This window comes from Lycorma delicatula, chromosome 5 (genome assembly GCF_047948215.1).
Source record: "Lycorma delicatula isolate Av1 chromosome 5, ASM4794821v1, whole genome shotgun sequence".
NCBI classification, from domain to species: domain Eukaryota; kingdom Metazoa; phylum Arthropoda; class Insecta; order Hemiptera; family Fulgoridae; genus Lycorma; species Lycorma delicatula.
The window spans coordinates 142,757,537-142,776,272 of NC_134459.1; the positions used below are offsets into that span (position 1 = coordinate 142,757,537).

Consider the following 18,736-nt stretch of genomic DNA (forward strand, 5'->3'; position numbering starts at 1 on the left):
GGATAGCGGGAGTTTGTTTTCTCCCTACTAATTGCAGAACCTGGACAAATGTCCCTTCCTGCAGGGTCTTTTTATTTTATGTGGCGGGTTATTATTTGTTTAGTGGCGGTTATAGATTTTGTTTTATTTTATTTACGGACGGATTTGGTATTTGCGTTCCGGTTCTTCAGACCAATGAGAAGTAATTGACCGGGGCTGATACGGGAAGACTAAGCGAGTATGCGTCTTGCAGTCCCGGTAATATTTCCCTTCAGTACGTCCTCTTAAGTCCTTTCGATGCTAGAGCTTTTCGGTCTAACAGGAATTTGTCTACTGTGGGGGCCCTAGAGTTTGGAGGAAGCTTCCAGAGAAACACGTGTGTCCAGGAAGGGTTTGGGGGGATCGCGTGGCTATTAACGTCATTGTGTTGGTTTACCTGAAACAGACGTAAAAAGGAGGCAGTTCCAAATTGCAAGAAAGATATAACGACCTCGTTGAGGATAATATGATAGATAACCTGTCATGTTTCAACCTACCTACATATTAAATTTTCATGAAGCGCGGCAAAATCGCTTTTAACGTTCCCGCTCGTGCGCGCGCAAAAAGAAAAAACCGTAAATGAACAACTTTAAGCTCAATATGAGACTTTACGCGGACATGACCTTTTAATCAACTTTTTTAAAGGCCCGCAATCATTTCTGGGAGTTTCCTGCTGGCTCACCCGATGTAGAGAGGCTCCCGGCCTGGTTTATCTTACATAAACCGTCGTCCCGCCTTTTCACGGTGGTTCATCTAACACGGCGTGAGGCCTTTTCCTCACACCTTGCGGTGTAGGGTCCCCTCGGCAGATATCGCTAAGATGGCTGTGCTCGGACACGGCCGCTCTCCCTTACAGTCCGCGCGCCTGTGCTACGCCCACTTCCGACACGGTTTTAATGTCCGCGTCGTAGCGAAGTGTGGCGTTTCTGACAAACCACGACCCGAAAATATCCGCAGCGTCACGTTTTGGACGGCCTCTATTTTTTTCTGGAACATGGAGCACAACAAACTGCAGCCTACCTGCACTACCATGCAGGTAGGCGTAAATCAGAATTAGCAAGACGTAGAGTCGGAGTGAGTATCTTACTCGCCAGCGTAATGGGGCTCGATTAAGCACTGGGTATTAGTTCGTGATCTTAATTCGTCTACAATGCAATCAGAGTTACTGGATAAAGGTTAAAAGTCTGGAATCTCCTCAAACTGAAATATGTTTTTTCCGTTTTAGGCAGCTGGAACTTCAGCTCTTTACGGGATAAAGTTGTCTGATACAATGGAAAAGTCTTTATTGGATTTACCTGGTGGCATCACAACCCCACGAAATGATCATTATTTACAAACGAGTTTGAGAGCCGTCCCTCTTCACAATGGAAATGAGAAACCATCATTTCCTCCTGCTTATGCAGCATAAATAATGGACACATGACAATATGAAATTTTTACTGACTACGATACAATATGAAAAGTATTCTTGGCGACTATGTGTAGAACTAAAGATGATTGATTATAAAGCTCGCTTATACTAAGTACTGTTGTTTTTTATGCGAGTGGGATAAGCCAGGAAAAACCACTAATAGCCGGCAGAAAAAATACTATTCGTCGAGCCCGAAGTATGTCCACCATTACACAACTCGGTTCGATTTGTCACAGCAATGTATCGTAATGGCCAAGGTTTCCTATACCTTAACATCAAGTTTTCCAGGATCAAGGAGACAAAAATCAAAGAAAGAATATCTGTTGGACCGCAGATAGGTAAGCTAATGAAGGATTCAGACTTTGAATGATCGAAGAAAACAGCGTGGGTACAATTGAAAAATATCGTTAAATCATTACAGTGCCAAAAAAAGGCTGAGAACTATGTAAGATTGTTGAATGAACTATTTAAACTATAAAAATAAAACTGAAAAGCAATATGTCTCTTAAAATACACATCTTGCATTCAAATTTATATTTTTCCTACCTAATCTTTGCAATGAAAGTGATGAGCACAGTGAACACTTTCACCAGAATATATCAGTAATGAAACAGGCTGCCAGGGAAAATGCAGCCCAAATATGCTTATCGATTACTGCTGGAGTCTGAAAAAGGACATTCTAGAGCCTGAATAGTAGAGAAAAAAAATAGATTTAGGTAAGATAATTATACAAGTGTATAATTTCTTAAAAAACAAGTTTTCTTTAAATCCATGTTGCTAAAAAACCGTGCTCTCCATTCTATTTTGGTTTGTATATTTAAAAATTTTTGCGCAAAAAATACTGTGATACACCTCAGTAAAGAGATGTAACAGAAAAAATGTAATGTTGTAATGTTCAATACACAGGCGGTTCTTATTGTGAAGAACTAAAGTGAAAAACTTATTGTAAAAAACTATATCACCTGAATTTGGTGGTCTTCCTGTGGTGATATGCCACATTACGCTTGGCTCAGAGAAAAAGACAACGGGAACCATTTGTCGTTTTCTCTATTAAGCCCGGCACGGTATACCAATTATTTTTAAAAATGACTACACTGGAAAAGCTAGATATCACGTCGTGTCACCCAGAAACGGTTGGTTATGATAGCTAGCGTGCATTTAATAAACGATAAAAATAGATTTCTAATATTCCAAACTATTATCGTGAAGGATGAACGAAATTTTGTTACTGAACAGATATAGACAAAACTACATAAATATAATTTATCAAAACTAAAAACCCACTGGCAGAAATGTCACTAGCCTTTCTAAACTTACCTATCAAACGACTTAAATTCAACCTTAACCTATTTCTATTTCCTCATCCCTTTAGGGATTCGATTCCAAAGTTAACAGCATTATGGTCTCAGACATATAAGGTATTTCATAAAGATATTTCCAATTAGTTCGGGCGATTCCCGAAATGAAATGAATAGCGAGAGAAATTTGTAACAGAATCGTGTAAAGAGGTGAACTAAGTTGGTATATCAAGACATCCAGGTGTAATTAATTTGAGAAGGTCTAGTTAAATAGGTAAAAAAATGTACAGAAAAACTAACACCGAAAGAATTAAAGCAAACACCGGCAAAATTGAAGAATAGTTCTTGAACTGTTAGATGGGAAAGTTTTTTTAGGAAGAGTTTTTTTAGGAGTTTTTTTAAAAGTTTTTTTAGGATCTACTTATGAAACGGACTGACTCACCAACACACTAAAATGGGGTCAATCCATTTGAAGTGACCCAATGGTGATCGCCTGACCAATTCAAAAAAAAAAACTGAAACTTACCCACTTCATACATGTCTAGGATTTTAAAACTATTTATTTTTTTATTAAGACAGTTTACCTGAGGTGACAATTTTTATTACGATGCGAACACCTACTTTGTGATTGTAAGGATTAACGGAAAAAATCTTAACTAAAAAAACTATTGGTCCTGGAAAGATGAAACAAAAAGAAATTTATTCATATTTTCTCAACGGAAAAGATTGGTTCGGTGGTTTATTTACCTACATCTCTTCTTTCTACGAGAAAATTACCAATAAAGTTGAACATGAAAAACGGTGAAATTTCACTTTTGACAATTTTTTTCAAGAGGCAGGGATTGCATACACAGTTTAAATTATTCTTTTATATATAGATATATGTTAGTAGTTTTATAATAAATAATATTAATGGTGATATACTTAATCCTAAATTTTTATGACTTTTTGAAAACTAATTTTTTTAAAAACTCAAATTTTGGCTTCAAATAACTCTGTTGGGACTGGTGATAAAAATCTCAAATTTGTACAACTTACAGTGTTTTTGTACATGTTTATGGCAAATAAAAAAGGTCTCTTGTATATTTAATAATAAAAAAGTTATAACCACTCAAAAATCATGAAAAATCTGTTAAAACCGATACCATTTTGACAACTCACTAAATAAGTGTTCCAAGAGGGTTTCTTATCTTCTTGGCACTTTAATATTTTTATACTTATTATTATAGTTGAAACAGACTTGTTTGAACCACTCAACTGCAGGGTTCACGTTATAACAGGCACTTGAAGTCATTTACAGTTGTCAGAAAAATTCATGTTGCAACATGCTCATTTATACTTGTTGCATTATTTAGCTTTGCAGTTACAGATTGGTCAGTCTGACATTAGTCAGTGACCTGTTCACATCTTTACTGAGTATTTCAAATTTCATCCTGTGTTTGGAAGTATTTAATAAATAAACAAGTTTTACTTAATATTATATTTGAAAATTTTTAAATCAGTAAAATTTTTACATTATTTTCAAGTAATTTCACATAAAACAATGGAAGAACAATGCTCCATTGGAATTTATGTGAATTAAGAGTGTCATAAAACAATGCCAAAAGAACTCATTAAAATTTGAGAATTTAGTGATGAAAACCAGCAACTTATTTTTTTGTGTTAATTCAGTCACTAGTGTTTGTAAATATCATAAAAAACGTTTTTGTCAATATTCGGTCCCCTGTATGGGCGTTCTGTTGTAACCCTTTGAGAACTCATAAAAAAGCAGTTAAGAAAAACTTAAGGCAGATAACATTAGAGCAAGCTCTTAAAGAACACATTTTTCAAAATTTAGATTTATTCCTAGAAATTCTCTTGTGTTAACCGTTTCAAAAGTGTTTTCACAGCAGAACAGAGAACTATATGAATACAAAGACCAACAGCAACACATTGCCCCATATCACAATATTCAACAACTGGATGCTGCTTGTAGCATTTTGGGCGTATCACCTCCATCAAAATTGAAAAAAATAAGCATGGATCAAAGGCCATCAGCATTAAATTTAAAATAAATAAGGTATCTGAAAAATTAAAAAATCTGATGTGGACATCACATGACTTCCTTGTACGCCTATTGAATTACATACACACATTTTTTGCTGCACTTCATTTAACTTATTTCATTTGAAAGTGAGATATGAACCACCAATTCTTCAATAAAGTGGACAGTTACACAATTGCTGAAACTAGAGAATGTAAACACAAATTAAAATTACAAGAATTACATCAAACCAAAGAGCAATTAAATGATTAGAAAAAAATAAATAAACAAAATGATGATCGACTCCAACTTAGGGAGAATATTGTCCGACAATATTAGAGTAATGAACTAAAAGATAAGAATATTTTGCAACTTATTAAAGATCGAGCATGTATCCTTCCATGTATATGTTGTTCTTGTGAGGGTCTATTTTTCAGTCATTCTGTAGTTAACTTTAATGTAGATAAAACTAAACAGAAATTTCAGAATAATTACATAAAATTAAACTAGAAGATCAAAAAATAATAAGATTCTAAATTATAACATTCAATTAATGTTAAATAATCAGATGTGTAACCAAATCTATTACATATTCACGTGTAATAATGCCTATTAAATTACATATACACATTTTTAAAAGTACATAAAATTTTATTTCACTAACAGCTTCTGTTCTTCAGACCAAAGATGAGTTTTTCGAATCATTAGTGAAAAAATTGGAAAAGCTGAAAACTCACCATTTGTGTCAAAATCCCAAGCTCAGTCTTTCAAGAAGAAAAAATCAGAATTAAGCGATGAAGAATGATTGGTGTTGGCAAACTATGCAGAAAACTTTTCATTTCTTGTTCAAAATAAGTTACAAAGCGTCCATTGGGTCAACAGCCAAGCCACAGTTCACCCTTTTGTGTTTTATTTCAAGGAAAATGATGTATTACAATACAAAAGTGTCTGTATTTTAAGCGATCACTTGAAGTATGAACAGCAACATTTTATTGCTTTCAAAAACTTTTATCAGACCACATCAAGGAAGTACATCAGAACATTGAAAAACTCATCTATTTTACTGATGGTGCTTCAAATCAGTATAAAAATAAAAATAATTTTGGTAATTTGTGCAGTCACAAAAAAGACTTCAACCTTGAAGCCGAATGGCATTTCATCCCATGGGAAAAACACCTGTGATGGTGTGGGAGGAACAACAAAACAAGAGGTGGCTAACCTGCAAAGGCCATTAAACAGTCAGATACTAAATGTGATGAAATGTATTCATTTTGTAATCACAAGCTGAAAAACATCTAAGTATTTTTTGATTAAATCAGATGAGATAGCTAAGATTTCAGAAACTTTGGAAAACCTAAAAAACCGTTCTGACTGCTGTGAAATAGTTGGTACTAGAAGCTACCACAAGTATGTTCCTGTGTCAGAACGTACTGTAAGATGTTACTTTACTTCAGACTCCAATGACTATGAAGACTATCCTGCGTTAAGTATTGTACCACTTTCACGTAAGGAAAATGAATCCATTGCTTGTGTGTATGACGATCAGTGGTGGACGGGAGAAGTGGTAGATATTAGCCTCAAAAATGACGATGTGCAGGCTGATTTTTTCCTTCCTGCTGGACCACGTACATCATTTCAAATGTCTCAACAAGACAAAGTGATGGGTCATTCTCACACAATTTCAAGAGAATCATCAGAAGAGATATCATAGCTGTTGATTAACCACAATAAATAAACTTTCACTGCTACAAAAGTGGGCTATTTCATTAAAGAATAATTAAAATTTTGCTACAATTTATTTTTTCTTCGATAGTGTGTACAAAGATAAACCCAATATAAAAATAAAAATGAATTCTAGAAAAAAGATGGGGGTACTCACTGAAATCTCAGTTTGGGTAAGATTTACAAGCATTTTTGAATCAAAGTTGTATTACGTTAATGGTATTGGTTAAGTTATAATTAAATTACAACCTATCATTAATAATTTAAAAACTACTTTAAAAATATTGAAAACCTCAACTTTCTCAACAACATAGGGGCTAAATATAAAAAATGTAAAGTACAAAGAAGATAGGTGAACTTATTTAGTGAGTCATCAAAATGGTATCGCTTTTAACAGGTTTTTCATGATTTTTGAGAGGTTATAACTTTATTATTAATACAATACCCAAGAAACGTTTTTATTTGCCATAAACATCTAACAAAATACTGTAACTTGTGCAAATTTGAGATTTTTATCACCAGTCCCATCAGAGTTATTTGAAGCCAAAATTTGAATTTTCAAAAAAAAATTATTTTCAAAAATTCATAAAAATTTAGGGGTAAGTATAACACCACTAACATTATTTACGGTAAAACTACTAACATATATCTACATATAAAAGAATAATTCCAACTGTGTATGTGATCCCTGCCTCTTGAAAAAAATAGTCAATAGTGAAATTTCACAGTTTTTCATATTCAAATTTATTAGTAATTTTCTCATAGAAAGAAGAGAGGTAGGTAAATAAACCACTGAACCAATCTTTTCCCTTGAGAAAATATGATTAAATTTCTTTTTATTTCATCTTTCCAGGACCAATAGTTTTTTTAGTTAAGATTTTTTCCATAAACCTAACAATCACAAAATAGGTGTGCGCACCATAATAAAAATGGTCGCCATAGGTAAACTCCTTAAATAAAAAAATTTTTAAAAAAATTGTTTTAAGGTCCTGGGACAAGTAGGAAACAAGTGGGTAAGTATTTTTGAATTGGTCAAGCAACCAGCTTATGTTTTTTTGGGACATTTCAAATGGATTAACCCAGTTGTAATAATGAACTTTTACTCATTAGAATAATAAGAAAATAAAGAAAAACCAGGAAAAAATTTAAGTAAAGAGTCCAAAAAGAAAAACTTATTTTTTAATGTGTTATGTACAGACCCGCAAACATTTTTCGGGCAAATGTAATGATTTATGAATAATCACAAAATGCCGAAGCTGGGATTCAAACACAGGACCAGAATATAAATCGATCTCTCAATCAACAAAACTATAAAACATAATAAAATAAAAATATTAACTTCTGTCTAACTTATTTAATCAAAAAATACCAGCATGTTTGAAAAAATGGTTAAATGAAATACATGACAACTTTACGTGTATCAATCAGTGTACAGTGTATAAGCCAATTAAAATTCAATGTTCAAATGACTATTAACATACTTATATTTGTACATAAAAACAGATCACTTTTAAATCATTAACAATAAGAGATAAAGCTATTAATGAACTGCATACAACTGAATAATGCAGTTATTAGAATCAGTATACAGTAATATTATCTTAACAGATTAAATACAAATGAATACATCGACAATATTTATAACTAAAATAATTAGTTAATAATTCAGTACTGTAAATGACAATAATATATTATTCAAGTAAATTATAAAACCAAGATTACACTCCAACAACTGTTTACAAAAAATGTTACTTAAAACCAAGATGGTCGGTCGTCTCTCGATTGTTAAATCATCATCAACAGATGCTATGGAAAAAATATATGCGGGTGATTAAGGAAGAAAACAAAACACACGTACTAGTGGTGAAAATGAAGAAGAAAGTTTATATAAAGATTTGAAAATGCTTCATTACCGAATTTAAAAAAAGAAAATAGGTCCGAGATCTGTATTTTTAGTACTTATCAAGAAATCTGGGATAAAAGACAAAAGATTGGGGTCGAAAACACACTATTTCATGTCTGGCGTAAAATAACTTGGTTTAATACTTTTTACCATATTTCAACAGGGTTGTTTTGTATAAGTTGTATCGCACTGTGAATTCTAGTAACTAATGCTTCTCTTATATTACCATTTTGTTCAAATACTAATGATTTAGTATTAGGCAGTAGCCAAGAAGTCCAAGTCAGGCTACCTTGGCCAGTCAATAGGTCTGCTACATCCAATCCACTTGTTTATAAAAGTCGCATTTAAGTGCTGTCCAGTTGCTAGAAAAAAGTGTGGAGTAGTCACGTTGTGCTGAAAAATTATCTACCTTTCTATAGATCTGACAATTGATTCCACAAAATTTTTAAGTATTAAGCATTCAGATATTTTGAATATGACACATTGTCACTGAAAATAAATGGTCCCAATATTTTGTTGCCTGTAATACTGCACCAAACGTTATGTGGAATCTGTGTTGGTATCCAGTTTCAACGGTGCCATGTGGAGTTTCATGATTTCATATGTGAATCTTTTTAATTAAAAATTCCACTTACAGTAAATGTAGGTTCATCGGTAAACAAAATATGATCTACTACATTATTAGTATTGTCCAGAATCCAGTGACAAAAATGTAAACATAGAGGAAGATCTGTAGCGACTAAATTTTGTACCTAAAGAATGTTGGAGTTAATCTTTTCTAAGTATTAACAATTTAATTGTGTTAAATCAATGCGGTACGAAATTCTTCTGGTAGCCTACTGATGCCCGGGCTACATTCAATGTGCTGAATTACTAATTTATCACTGAAATACTGAAGCAAAGGTTCTGCGGCCTGGAAATATTCAGAGATCCTGATTATATTCTTTTACCTGTACAGCTCATGCATTTCCTTACAAAACCCGTAAGTAAAAAAGATGTCTACTGATTCTTCATTGGAAAATTTATAAGGCATTGTTAATAAGGGCACTAATCCATTCACTTATTTAAATGCTTATTTCTATTCAAATGCAACACAAAAACTTAATTATTGGAATTGGCTGTTAGTACTGCAAGGTTATGAAATAAATTATTTCAGACAAATTTAGATAAAATTAATCTTCAATTAGCTTTAAAGATGTTTAAACTATGGGTTGTACTTTATTTGATTTTTCATTTTCTTTAGTTTGATTGTGTTTTTTCTAAAATAACTAATCCCTTTGTTCTGTAATATTAAAAATTTCGTTTCGTTTAATCCTAGTTAAAATCTACCATATTTTGATGTTTCGTTTTTAATAAACTTCAAAATTCATACATTTGTATTTAGTTTCTATGGACTTTATTAATACCATTAAACTCGGAATCAAATTCTCCACAAGTTTTGTCGAAAACCTTTACATATGTTTACTACTCATTTTACAAAGTTCGGTACTTACGTATTAACGACACCGCAGCTACAGCTTTATTTAAAAACAAAGTAGTCAATCGGATTTCGGTGGAAAATGAACAGTCTCTTTATTAATTTTAATAAATGGTTATTTATATTTATTTATTTTATAAATATAATTTAACCAAACTTAACCTACGCTCGCTAACCTTGACTAATAAACAGGAGTGTTTTGATTATTTAAATAATAAATAATTGCAATAATTACTGAATTTATTAAATAAATACTCAAAAAATTACGGTGTTAATTATTCAAGGTTAGCGAGCGAAGTGAGCGTAGGTTAAGTTCGGTTAAATTATTTTTATAAAATAAATAAATATAAATAACCATTTATTAAATTTAATGAAGAGTCTGTTCATTTTCCACCGAAATCCTATTGACTACTTTGTTTTTAAACAAAGCTGTAGCTGCGGTGGCGTTAATACGTAAGTACCGGGAAAAGTTTAAGTCCTATTGTGGCAACCCACCAGGTCGGTCTAGTGGTAAACGCGTTTTCCCAATCAGCTGATTTCGAAGTCGAGAGTTATAACATTCAAATCGTAGTACAGGCAGTTACTTTATATACGGATTTGAATACTAGATCTTGGATATCGGTGTTCTTTGGTGGTTGGATTTCAATTAACCACATGTCTCAGAAATGGTCGACCTGACACTGTACAAGACTACACTTCACTTACACACATGCATGTCATTCATCCTCCGAAGTAATACCTGACGGTAATTCCAGGAGGCTAAATAAATAAAAAATAGTCGTATTGTGGAAAGGGTCCCAAAAGAATATGTTATAAGTACTTTTCTCGGAGATTTTAGAATAAGAATAAAAATTTTTTTTATTTTTCCGTAATTTTATTTTATGACAACAGAAAGTCGGCATTCTAAGCAATCCCTACAGAAACAGTAACTTTAATTTGAAAAATATATATCATTTAAACCTACAATTCGGACTACCAGTCATGATTTGGTACTTGCCTCTTTTATATGTCGGATAAAAACTTTATCCTGAGAATCTCTATACTATTTATTTATATTATTCAAGTATTTTAACTTCTAAAATGTTTTATTTGTGAAGTTATTTAATTAATTATAAGAAAATATTTATTTATTTTTTATCCTATTTCTCTCTAATCACTTTTTTGAAAGATCCAATAACTACATTGATTAAGGGGGATTTAAAAAGCATCTAAGTACAGTGTAAAATCTACTAATGAAAACAGACTTTTAAAATAACTTCTAAGATTTCAAAATGAAAATTAAGGAACTGAACACTCCTCATTTACAAGATACTAGTACATAAGTACCTGTCTACAAATACTTTATACACTGCTAGCATTTATATTTACTTGGCGCTCTCCAGACTCTAGGATGTTAAATCCTGGGATATTCCAGACAGCGTGGAGCTGCTAGGTTATAATCCGATGCAGTTAACAATCTTATGCAAAATCGCTATTATAAACCATCGAGTTTCTTCGTAATTTTTTATTAAAAGAATGTAACCACAGTAAAAGTTCTAATGGTCATAATTTTTGAAAACTGAATTGCAATAATTAATTAACTCCCTTATGTAAATCACATGTTATTTTACTTAAAAATTTATTTACCTGTACACCAAAATCAACCCAACACGCTATAACAGTCATTGATGAGGGATAATGAATATTTTCGTGTGTGATAAAAGTTACACCTGACAGGGTCACTTGAACCCAGAAACTCTGGATGAAAGGTATAGTTGCTACTACTTTGCCATGGAGACTGACTATTCAGTATTTTAATATTATGAATTAATAAAAACTTGTAACAGGCTACAGACAACAGAACAAAAGATAAGAAACATCTGAGATGCAAATTTAAAAAGAAAAAAAATGATACAAATCAATAAGATGAGACTAAAAATTAATTTCAAGAAAGAAAACTTTTTAAAAATTTACATAACAAAACCAAAAATAAATGGGAAGCATTTTTTATCATACTATCCTTTCACAACAATGCTTCAGTTGGATGAAAAAATTAACAATATACATCAAGAGAAATTTGTTTCCTTATGGAGGTGGGATAAGAATAAGACAAGAGAAGTTCAACTCCAGTACACACACAGATATATAATTTGTTTTTTTTTTTTTGGAGGGGAAGGGGCAAAAAACACTTCCACACATTATCATCGCCTGGACACAATATAGTTGTAATAAACAAAAATATACCACATTTTACACCTCAATTAAAATAATTATTTCCAACTGCTATATGGAAAATCCACAAATACGTGAAACACACTACCACAATACAGTAATTTAAATATCCGAGTATAAACATCGGCCCTAAGAAACTGTAAAACATAAGGTACAACATTTCATTGCCCCCTAGAATAGTTTGCATGTCAGCCCCTAGTTTAAACTTGTGGTGCAATGCTGCATAACAGATAGATCCACAAGGATGTGGTGCACTGTCAGTTTTAAGTCACAGCGAGCACAAACCGGTGCATCTGTTTGAGTCATCAGATACCCATGAGTGAGCCTAGTGGGCCCTATTCACAAACAACAGATAATAACATCCTCTCAATGGTTGAGGAGCTCCATGGTGACACAGTGTTCTTAATTGGGTGAAGAATAACAGCATCCCGTTCACTTCGCCACTCATCATGAACCACCCTCTTCAGGAAACAGACAAGATCGTTCCAAGTGACACGATTAGTGAAAGCCTGGAAACAAGCCTCCTTTGCCACACTATCAGTGTGCTCATTACTTAAATCCAGCAGAAGCTCACTGTTGTATTACAGTGATTCATTAATGAAATAACATACTGAATCTCACAGACAACAGGGTATCTGGAGTAATGTCATTAATCGCCTGTAAGATTATGTGTTCAGATTACTCATGTAATCTGAACAAACAAGAATGTATATTATAGATTTGAGTATAATCTACCACCATTATGTTTTAATTTAAGTGCAAAAAAAGGGATAAATAAAAATAAAAAATTAGGGGCAATCCTAAATAATCAATAGTGGAGAAAGTATTAAAGATTAACTTACAATACTACTATTTTAACTAAAATTAAAAGTGATTTACAGGAAATGATGAATGCTGTGAATTAAATGACAGGAGAGAAATTTAATTTAAACACAGTAAATAAATAAATGTAAAAAAAATATTTAGAAAAATTATATGCCGGAAGTTGAAAGCTACTTTTAAGCAGTAAAATTATACACGTTGAAAGAAAAATATCAGCTTGAGGTATGAAAGTCTATAAATAATATTTAAAATTTTTTAAATATTTGAATGCAGTACATAGAAAAAGGAAAATCAGAAGGTTGAACAGTAAACTGCATTCCAGAGATTGAAGTACTAAGTATTGATAAAACGGCAACAACAATTAATATTTTCCATACAACAGCAAAGTTCAATAAAATTGTGGGTGGTACCAATGCATGCAGGTTTGGTATACGTTAAAGACTTGCACCAATGCTGTTGATGATCCATAAAAATCTTAATGAACAAAAATGTGATTTTATATATAAAACATTTATGTACTCTGATTAAATTTTACATAAAGAGATTTTAAAATAACTAGAATTGAGAAATCTGTAGCAATTTTTAATGGCAGAACTATTAATTCATATGATATGAAGGTACACATGGTTTGTCAATTTAATAATGGAGGAGGTGTAGAAGTTAAACAACATTATGGGAGACAAAGATTAGAAAATATAATAAAAAAATTTTTCTCACCAAGTCACCATAACTGTACAGATTATAAACAATCTGATAAGTCATAAGTCATTTCCAAAAGTGCCATAAACATTCTTAAGAATAAAAAACACCCCTTGCCAAGCTTACTAAGAAAAGAAGTGATAATTTACATGGTTTCAAATTGGCTTTTTCACGTACTGCTGTGAACTGAACATACCGCTCATTGCTGTTACCAACTGTAACTCTCTGTTGAAATAATTTCTGACTGTCTCTTGCACTTTAGTTGCTTCAAATATGTCAATCATAACAACACCAGGGCAGACAATGTAAAGAAAAAAATTAATGAAGCCTAATTCCATAGAGAAACAATGCATCACACAAATTGCCTCTGGTCAATAGAATAATAAATATATTAAATTATTATAATAAATATAATATAAGTCAAAGCCAAAAGTCTTTTAGTTCTTCAAATACATTACAATTAATTTGTATACAAAAAAATAAAGTTAATTTTTAACAAAAATGATTGAGGGCAAGCTTTTTCTCTCCACTATTAAAAATAAATAAATAAAAATGCATTAATATTTAGTCTGAAAAACATATTTTTATTATTTAAATTTAATTGCAATAAAAAATTGCTTCAGTAAAAAATAAAAATTAAATGATAAATCTTATTCTGCCCCTGACCTCAAGAAATAATTTCTTTATCTTAACCATCTCAGAAGTTAATACCCCACCTAATCATGGAAGCCAGATATTTCTATGTAATCTTTAAAAGTAAAAACCATTTTTATGTTTTGATACATCAATTTGGTCATTAATAGAAGATACATTTAGATCACTTCTTACTTCAAAATTCCTTAATCTACTCAAAAATTGCTCCAAGCCTGGATTCATTACTTAAAAAGATAAGCAAGAATGCAAGGAGAGGAGTAACAATGCCATAAAAACACTCCAGACCCACCATACCTACACTAGTTTTACAAATGAATAGGGATCTTGACTTAGCAGTAGTAAGGTTACTTGCAGTAGCAAAGAAAGTGGAAAAATCTAAGGAAGTAAACTCAAAAAATAATCCTGCATGCATGGAGAAAGTGAACTAGCAATCTACTAAAAAGAACCTACTGCAGGTCTTACAACAAAGACCTGTGTTTAACTCAAGGTTACCCTGTTCACCATTATTCACAGGTTTCAAAAGTTAAAGCTGGACAGTTTCAATGAGTAAATGTAAATCAAACTCACTGTGGGTCACTCAAAATCATTAAATTAAAATTAATTGGATTATAGAGATAATAGTTAAAAACCCACTATGGAAACAATATTGAAAATCAGCAGTTAAACCAAGTTTCAGATCCAAGCAAAGGTATGATCACAACCAAAAACTGAACAAGAAAAGTGGTCTGATTAATCACTAATATTTTACAGATTAATAATGTTTGATGTAGTAGAAATAACAAAGATGGACCACTGAATGTGAAAATAGGAGGAGAAAAGATTATGGAGGTAGAAGAATTTTGTTATTTGGGAGGTAGAATTACTAAAGATGGACGAAGCAGGAGCGATATAAAATGCCGAATAGCACAAGCTAAACGAGCCTTCAGTAAGAAATATAATTTGTTTACATCAAAAATTAATTTAAATGTCAAGAAAAGATTTTTGAAAGTGTATGTTTGGAGTGTCGCTTTATATGGAAGTGAAACTTGGACAATCGGAGTATCTGAGAAGAAAAGATTAGAGGCTTTTGAAATGTGGTGCTATAGGAGAATGTTAAAAATCAGATGGGTGGATAAAGTGACAAATGAAGAGGTATTGCGGCAAATAGATGAAGAAAGAAGCATTTGGAAAAATATAGTTAAAAGAAGAGACATTCTTATAGGCCGCATACTAAGGCACCCTGGAATAGTAGCTTTAATATTGGAAGGACAGGTAGAAGGAAAAAATTGTGTAGGCAGGCCACGTTTGGAATATGTAAAACAAATTGTTAGGGATGTAGGATGTAGAGGGTATACTGAAATGAAACTACTAGCACTAGATATGGAATCTTGGAGAGCTGCATCAAACCAGTCAAATGACTGAAGACAAAAAAAAAAAATAAAAAAATAATGTTTGGTTTAAAAATTCTAAAGAATTTCAATTTTTGTAAATATATATTAACAAGAAAAGTAAATGATATTGGGTTACTTTATTTATTCCATAATTTCTGAAAAAAACAAATGCAGCCCATAACAGATTTTTTAAGTAAATGTACATTAACAAATTGGCCTTACACAAACTATTTTTACCTACATACCAAAAAAAGGTATTAAGAAAGACATTTGATTGCCTATCATATACTACCACCAAAATATTACAATGGGAGTTAATCTTACACAATTTATAACATTCATAGACAAGAATTATAAACAATTAACTAATTACATAACCTAACCAATAATATTATGAATAAGCAAGGTTACAATGTAACAATAGTCCAAACAAAAAATTGTATAATAATGAAACACTCAGGGTATATGGTAAGCTTACCTTTAATGGTGTTTCTCTTCATTTTTGAGACATCAAGCCTCTTAATGAAATTAAAGATTTAAAACTACCATTTTTTTACAATTAATTAACAAAGCCACAAAAAATAAAGAAAAGTTGTGTAGACATCAGAAATGGATTTTTAATTTTCAGATTGTGATAGAAACCTACATCTAACAGGGATTCAAGATTGACTTAAATGATGCATTCTTGAGAAAGGAAAACCCTTTCTGAACAATGAAACTAAAAATAATATGAAATCACAAAAATATAATAAAGTCAGTTTTCCATGCCAATGACGTGCATATGCTATCCTGCCAATGTTCATGCTATCCTGTATATATCAATATAAATCATGAACATTGAATATTTTAAATAAATTAAACTGATAATAAGCACTGTAAAATTATTAAAGAACAACCTTAATATAAGAAGAATCCAAACTCTTATTAACTAACACAATCTGAAGGGCACTAACCCAGCCTTATATCTAACAAAAAAAATGAAATACATTTATTGATTAATTTGAGTTGGTATTACAAATTCTAGAGCTATAAAAGAAGATTGATATCATTCAACCTTTTCTTTCTTTTTCCTGTTTAGCCTCCGGTAACTACCGTTTAGATAATTCTTCAGAGGATGAATGAGGATGATATGTATGAGTGTGAATGAAGTGTAGTCTTGTACATTCTCAGTTCGACCATACCTGAGATGTGTGGTTAATTGAAACCCAACCACCAAAGAACACCGGTATCCACGACCTAGTATTCAAGTCCGTGTAAAAATAGCTGTCTTTACTATGACTTGAACGCTGGAACTCTCGACTTTCAAATCTGCTGATTTGGGAAGACGCGTTCACCACTACACCAACCCGGTGGGTGATATCATTCAACCTAAGTCCCTTTTTTACACATTTTTATAATTACATTTTATGGAAGAATACACACAGAATCTAAACTGTTGAAACAGCCTTCACAGAATTATATGCCTACCATTTAAAAAATGTGAGGCAATACTATAAACAGCAATATGATAAAACCCAAAACTTAAAGAAGACTCAAACAATTAATCAGAAAATAATAAATAAAAAAACTTAAAACACCGTTAACATTCATTAATATTAATACACATAATGTTTTTAAAATAATCTGTGAATAAAATTAGCTCATAAGGCAAATGTTTAAATAAAAATCTTAACTTCCAGAATACAAACAATCATTCAAAAAGCAATATGTTATTACAAAATTAACAAAATAGTTGATCTTCATCAAAAATCACAATATTCTTGATGATAAACTTTCATGAATTAAACCAAAATAATTATACTTAATCATAAGACAACCTATTATCATTAATACTAACATAACCTTTTGAGAAAAAAAACAAGTTGTTCTTTCAGTTGTTTTTTTATCATAAAATTACATAATCAGTAAATACCATATAATTATCAGAGTTAAGGAATTTTTGTAAATGAACAATAGCGAATGCTTACTAAAGTTAAATTCTACCACACCACGCTGAATATGTGATAAGTAGAATTACACAACAATGTGCATCAAACTATTTTAATTTTTTTTCAAACGACAGTAATTAAAGACTGCTTGACAACTGTTTGAAATATCGATTTAATACTAACAAAAGTAATTTAAGGTTTCAAACATAATATTAAAACTGCGAAATCTGAACGACAAAAGCGTGGTCATTAAATTTATTATGCATCTACAATAACACAAACATAATTAGAATGATATTTTATCAGTTGGTCAAAGTAATGGCATAAATTCCAAGAATAGAAGGATTAAAAAATCGTCAGTTTATCATTAACAGCGACTCATGAAATCTAAAGTTACTACTAAAATAACATCTCACATGCTTACCTTGAAAACTTGGCTAACCATTATTTGCATTAACTAGTTTTAAACTGAAAAAGTCTCATACTGAAATATATATCACTGCATTATTCACAAATATCACCGAAATAAATCACAGAAAAGAAAAATCACAAATAAAAATATTTAATTAATCTATTTAAAAAGTTATCATTGTTCGTAAAACAACAGAGATGCAGGTTATAACGAACTGTCAGAACACCGGGCCAGTTTACACACGCAAAATTTATTTCAGAACAAGTTAAAAATCACAATGGACCTGATATATCGACGGTCATGTAAATCAACTGGATAATAACAAACACAAAATCCATGTAACCAGAAAGTAATTGTTATTAGAAACAACACGAACTAACAGCACCGTTTAAAATTATAACTCAGCTTTGCTCACGTTGGTGGTAACACTGATTGTGAATATCATATGCGGCAGATTCAATGAACGATGGGAATAAATGACGCAATAAAATTCATCAATTTAGTGTTAATTTAAAAATGTAATACGTATAATAACGAATTAAAAAGAAAAAAATGATTTAAAAAAAATATTAAAGATATTAAAGTTATCAATAAATTAAATTATGGTATTGTAGGGCTATTGTAAAATGCCAATATTACACAATGCTTGAGTTCAGTATTTCAAGTATTAAAAAACCGCGTAATTCAAAGTATAATCAACCGCCTTTCAAGAGAGTTTGGCGGCTTATAAATGAGTATAATATTCTGAGTAAATACTTCGAGTTCAGATTTATATTCACAATATCCAT

At 31.5% G+C, this 18,736-nt stretch overlaps 1 protein-coding gene across 3 annotated transcripts in view; it reads right to left on the reverse strand.

Annotated features, from left to right (window-relative positions):
- Positions 1-18,364, reverse strand: part of cnc (NFE2 like bZIP transcription factor cap-n-collar) — a 667,227-nt gene extending 648,863 nt beyond the window's left edge. For all 3 annotated transcript variants that reach the window (XM_075367220.1, XM_075367219.1, XM_075367218.1), the window contains exon 1: positions 17,961-18,364. The gene's annotated coding sequence lies outside the window, so the exon portion shown is untranslated. The remainder of the gene's footprint in view (positions 1-17,960) is intronic.
- Positions 18,365-18,736: the final 372 nt, after the last annotated feature.